Raw genomic sequence first — 6,510 nt, forward strand, 5'->3', positions numbered from 1 at the left:
AATTGAATGGAGAGGAGTTGGAAAGAAAGAATTAAAGATTAGGCAGACAACTTCAGAAAGAATAAAAAGAACAACAATTTACTATATGGACTCTCAATGCTGAATCAAGAGTTGTAGTGAATCAATACCTAAGGGAATGGCCAGAAAAGCCAAATGATCTCTGTATATACTTTTTCCCAGCATTGCAACTAAAACCTACCTAATTACCATCAACTTGCTCTAAAATGCAATTACATATACAAGCAGTGCCTGACTTTTAGAGGTTTGACTTTCTTAAAACCTACATTTTCATACAGCAAACGTGGTAGCCTCTTTTGTAAGCTGAATTTCACCATTTATACAGCAGCTGGAAAGAGAACGTTTTGAGGTATTAGGTGCCACTACTCGCTTAGTCTTTTAGAATCATTGTTATGTTGTCCACATTACATGTGTTTGCACAACTGTTTGAATCTTAAATTGAACTTACCTTACTTTCTATTAGAAAAAAGAAAAAAATAAATTTGATAATGCAACTTTTCATAAGAACAGGCCACGTATATGTGCTATAATTGGGAGAAGGTAGGAAGTCATCTGCCATGTTGAAAGAACAGCAAATCTTTAGCCCCATTGGACCTAAATTAAGAAAGAAAGGGGATGATATTAAAACCACAAAACACCAGAGGGGCGCCTGGGTGGCTCGTTCGGTTAAGCGGCCGACTTCGGCTCAGGTCATGATCTCGTGGTCCGTGAGTTCCAGCCCCGTGTTGGGCTCTGTGCTGACTCTCAGAGCCTGGAGCCTGTTTCAGATCCTGTGTCTCCCTCTCTCTCTGCCCCTCCCCTGTTCATGCTCTGTCTCTCTCTGTCTCAAAAATAAATAAACGTTAAAAAAAAATTAAAAAAACAAAACAAAACACCAGAAATACATTGTCAAGTACTGTGAATAAAAGAAATACTTAATTAGGGATTTTATATATATGTATTTTTTTTTTTTAGCTCTTTGGGACTGAAATCTTTTTTTAACATGAAAACTTGATGATTAAACTTCATCTTGGTGTTAATAGTTTTAGTCTGATATATGAGGTCTTAGAGCCTCAGCCCTCTTCTTAATTGTTGTTTGTGAGGACTGCTCCAGTCAGGTTGCTTCTTTTCCTGTATTGGTTTCATCACGAATTTGGTATGCATTAGAAAAAATATAAACAGTGACAATAACAACCAGGCATTTTTCCCCTTTAGGTGAAAATCTGAGGAAGCCTCCAATATTGTCATTTTAGTCACAATTTGGAAGGCACTTTAAGATACAGGCATACCTCTGAAATATTTTGACTTTGGTTCCAGATCGCTGCAATAAGCAAATATCATAATAAAGCCAGCCAAATGAATTGTTTTGGTTTCCCAGTACATACAAAAGTTATATTTACACTATACTATAGTCTATTAAGTGTAAAATAGCACCGTCTAAAAAATGTGCATACCTTAAGTAAAAAAACACTTTACTGCTAGAAACACTATCATGTGAGCTTTCCTTGAGTTGTAATCTTTTGGCTGGTAAAGAGGCTCACCTTGATGTTGATGGCTGTTTGCTGATCAAGGTGGGGGATGTTGAAGGCTGGGCAGCTGTGGCACTTCTTTAAAATACAGCAACAGTGAAGTTTGCCACATTGATTGTACCTTTCATGAATGATTTCTCTGGAGCACACAGTGTTGTTTGATAGCATTTTACCTATGATAGAACGTCTTTCGAAATTGGAGTCCGTCTTCTCAAACTCTGCTGCTGCTTTATCAACTAAGTGTATGTAATATTCTAAATCCTTTTTCATCATTTCAATAATTTTTAAATCATCTTCACCAGGAGTAGCTTCCATCTTCAGAAACCACTTTCTTTGCTCTTCCATAAGAAATAACTCCTCACTGGGTTGCCTGGGTGGCTCAAGCATTGGACTTCAGCTCAGGTAATCTCACGACTTGGGGTTTGAGCCCCATATTGGGCTCTGTGCTGACAGCTTAGAGCCTGGAGCCTACTTCATATTCTGTGTCTCTGCCTCTCTCTGCTTCTCCTCTGCTCATGCTCTGTCTCTCTCTCTCTCAAAAGTAAATAAACATATAAAAAAAAGAAGTAACTCCTCATCTGTTGGAGTTTTATCATGAGATTGCCAGAATTTAGTCACATGTTCAGGCTCCACTTCTAATTTTAGTTTCCTTGTTGTTTCTACCATGTCTGCAGTTACTTCCTCCACTGAAGTCATGAACCACTCAAAGTCATCCATGAAGGTTGGAATCAACTTCTTCCAAACTCCTGTGAATGTTATTTTGACCTTTTCCCATGAATCACAAATGTTCTTTATGACTACTTAGAATGGTGAATCTTTCCAGAAAGATTTTTTTTTAAATTTTTTGTTTATTTATTTATTTTGAGAGAGAGCAGGGATAGGGCAGAGAGGGATAGAGAGAATCCCAGGCAAGTTCACACTATCGGCATAGAGCCTGATGTGGGGCTTGAACTCATGAACCATGAGATCATGACCTGAGCCAAAACCAAGAGTCAGACGCTTAATTGACTGAGCCATCCAGGTGCCCCAGAAAGTTTTAATTTACTTTGTTCAGATCCATCAGAGGAATAACTATAGCCTTATGAAATGTATTTCTTAAATAATAAGACTGGAAGGTCAAAATGACTCACTGATCCCTGGGCTACAGAATAGATGTTTTGATAGCAGGTGTGAAAATATTAGTCTCATTGTATATCTCCATTGGAATTTTTGGGTGACCAAGTACATTGTCAATGAGCAGTAATATTTCGACAGGATTGTTTTTTTTTTTTTTTTTTTTTTCCTGAGCAGTAGTTCTCAACAGTGAGCTTAAAATATTCAGTAAGCCATGTTGTAAACAGATGTGCTGTCATCCAGGCTTTGGTCCACTTAGAGAGCACAGTCAGAGTAGATTTGGTGTAATTCTTAAAGGCCCTAGGAATTTTGGAATAGTAAACGACCACTGGCTTCAACTTAAATTTCTCTGCTACATTAGCCCCTAACAAGAGAGTAAATCTGTCCTTTGAACTTTTGAAGCCACATATTGATTTTCCTTCTCTGGCTATGAAAGCCCTAGATGGCATCTTCTTCCAAAAGCAGGCTGTTTCATCTACATCGAGAATCTGTTGTTTAGTATAGTCATCTTCATTCATGATCTTAGCCAGATCTTTTGGATAACTTGCTGCAACTTCTACATCATCACTTGCTGCTTCACCTTGCACTTTTATGTTCTGGAGATGGCTTCTTTCCTTAAGCCTCATGAGCCAGTTCTTCTAACTTCAAACTTTTCTTCTACAGCTTCTTTAACGTCTCTCAGCCTTTATAGAATTTAAGAGTTAGGGCCATGCTCTGGATTAGGCTTTGGTTTAAGGCTTGACCTTCTATCCAGACCACTAACACCTTCCCCATATTAGCAATAGGCTGTTTTGCCCCGTTATCATTCATGTGTTCACTGGAGTAGCACTTTTACATTTCTTTCAAGAACTCTGCCTTTGCATTCACACTTTGGCTCACTGGCAGAAGAGGCCTAGTTTTTGGCCTGTCTCCACTTTTGACATACCTTTCTCGCTAAGCTTAATCTTTTTTAGCTTTTGACTTAAAGTGAGAGATGTGAGACTCTTCCTTTCACTTGAACACTTAGAGGCCATTGTAGGGTTATTAACTGTCCTAATTTCTTTTTATTTTTATTTTTATTTTTATTTTTGGGACAGAGAGAGACAGAGCATGAACGGGGGAGGGGCAGAGAGAGAGGGAGACACAGAATCGGAAACAGGCTCCAGGCTCTGAGCCATCAGCCCAGAGCCCGACGCGGGGCTCGAACTCACGGACCGCGAGATCGTGACCTGGCTGAAGTCGGACGCTCAACCGACTGCGCCACCCAGGCGCCCCTAACTGTCCTAATTTCAATATTGCTGTGTTTCAGGGAATAGTTATACCTGAGGAGAGGGAGAGAGATGGGGGACAGCTGGTCAGTGGAGCAGTCGGAACACACACAGCATTTATCAGTTAGGTTGCTGTCTTCCATGGGCACGGTTCATGGTGCCCCAAAACAATTACGAGATAACATCAAAGATCACTGGTCACAGACCACTATGACAAATATAATCATATTGAAAAAGTTTGCAATATTATGAGAATTACCAAAGTGTGACAGAGAGATATGAAGTGAGTGAATACTGTTGGGAAAATGCTGTCAATAGACTTGTTTCATGCAGGGTTGCCACAGACCTACAATTTGTAAAGAATGTAATACCTCTGACACACAATAAAAGTGAGACACAGTGAAATGATGTATGCCTATAGAAATCCTCTGTTAGTTAATGTAATTTGGGATAAATAACCAGAGGCTATAGGAAAACATTTTAGAAAGATGAGCTCTTAGGGAAGCCTTCTCTTTGGAGGACACCGAGAAATTTTAAAAAGGCCATTCTTATCATTTTACTTTTTCTTATTTTGTTAGAAATTGTTATATATTTAAATTAGTCATGCGCAGAGATGAAATACACACTTGATTATTTATTGCACCAGTGGTGGGCACATGAGATCTTGGTGAATTCTTGGATTTTAACAGTGGCAACAAAATGAAGCTTTGCTTGTTAGAAATATATTCATAGAGGGGTCATAATTTAATGGAATTAAATTCATGCTTGTATCCAGTGGCAATTTATATTCATTTTTCCATTTCCTTTTTTTTTTCTATAAAATAACTTTCTGTGAAAACGTTTCATTTGATATATACCAAGGTATTAACAAGTCCATTTTTTTGTGCAATGTTTTACACCCTGTTAACTAATGGCAGCTCCTTCCTGTTGAGAGTAGGAAGAAAGTGAAATTACTTATTGTGTTGGAAGAAACTTAGTAGTAATTGGACTATTGGTGATTGAAAACTGCCTGATAAGAAATATGACTACATTTCTAGACATGTTATAAAAATAGTTCTACGTGTTTGCTTGTTTTATATTTTTTTAACCTAGTTGTAGCACTAACCTCTCTACTTAATAATTTTTGTAGAATTTTAAAACTGGTTGTTTGCTTCAAGCATCATGTTTCATAGGTGAAAAATAAGAACAAGTTAAGGAACTGGCTCAGATAGACTAAGTGACTTATCTAAAGATACACAGAAATTTCATGGATGATTTCAGTTGAGTTGACCCTTTATATATATGACACAACAGAGGGCTGTATCACAGCAAAATACAGGAGGGTAAAAGAAGAATAATATTTTATGCTTTACATTTTAGATTCACTAAGAAGATCTCCTCAAGGCAAAAAAGAAAAGTCATAAATAGCATGAGCTTTGGAAATAAACAGACCCAGGCTCTGGATTATGTGGACTAGAATTTTGGTCTTTGGGTGTCATTATCTATTTTGCATGCTGGTAAAGTAATTTCTTCCTGAAGCTTTGGTAGAGCATTGTTTGAAAGCTTAGTTATTTGTTCAACAAATCTATTTGAGCATCTAATGTTTGCAAGGCATTGCAGCAGAAACTTCAGGTAGAGTGTTCTGGATACGAGTGAGACACAAGCCCTACTTAGAACCACACCTTTTATGCTTTTTTTTTTTTTTTTCACATTTACATCTATATTTTAGTGGCTGTGCATACAGACATTAGTAAAATAAATAATATAATTTGGGGCCAGCAAATATATATGAGATAAAGAGAAATCAGAAAGCAGTATAAAATCTAGTAGTAAGTTTTTAAATTATATAAAATGATGATTAAACAGGTTAAAACTGTACTGAGTGCTTTTATATTTGATCATGCAAAATTTGACATGTCTAAAACACAATGCCATGTCTTATCAGCATAATCCAGATGATGTTTATAGGATGGAATCTAAGTAGGCAAGTAAAAGGAATCATTTGAAAATTAATACATGTAGTACCCAAGGAGATGTTTTTAGAAAAGGTAACTTTGTTGTGATTTGAAGTATAAGGTTTCCATAGAAATAGTTTGAAGTGAATGTTATTGGATATAGTTTCAACATACCATGCTATTACAGGTGAAAATCACTTACTTATTTTAGAGCTTCTTACTTCATTAAAATATGTCATTATTAAAGTCCCTTGATACACACCTTCAGATATTGAAGGAAAAAATAGTCTTCAGCACACCTGGTTGTATATAATTGTCCTTGATTCTAATAGCAAAATTAGCAGAATTGCTCTTTAAAGACATTCATATTATAGTCACTGATCTTTTTGCTATTAATAGTTTTAAGCAATTATATAGCACTTTTATGGTGGCCTACTTAAAAATATATTTAAAAATTGCATGGTTTTTACAGTATGAAATAGGAGAGACTTGACACTCACCTCCTTTTTCCCTATGTCCCGGCGTCATTATGTGCCATGCAAAGCTCCTTTCCTCTATAAAGCTGTAGCAAGCTCTGGGGCAAACCTCCTTTTGTTTGGCCAAAGTAAATGTATAAGGGCATGCTGGGAATAATATTCTCATATAAAGAATCTCATATATTTTCACTTCCTCTGGGAAAAATTTTTTTAC

At 36.8% G+C, this 6,510-nt stretch overlaps 1 pseudogene; it reads right to left on the reverse strand.

Annotated features, from left to right (window-relative positions):
* Nucleotides 1-288: 288 nt before the first annotated feature.
* Nucleotides 289-3,652, reverse strand: LOC115498605 (annotated as a pseudogene).
* Nucleotides 3,653-6,510: the final 2,858 nt, after the last annotated feature.

The sequence above is a fragment of the Lynx canadensis genome, chromosome A1 (assembly GCF_007474595.2).
Source record: "Lynx canadensis isolate LIC74 chromosome A1, mLynCan4.pri.v2, whole genome shotgun sequence".
Classification (NCBI taxonomy): Eukaryota; Metazoa; Chordata; class Mammalia; order Carnivora; family Felidae; genus Lynx; species Lynx canadensis.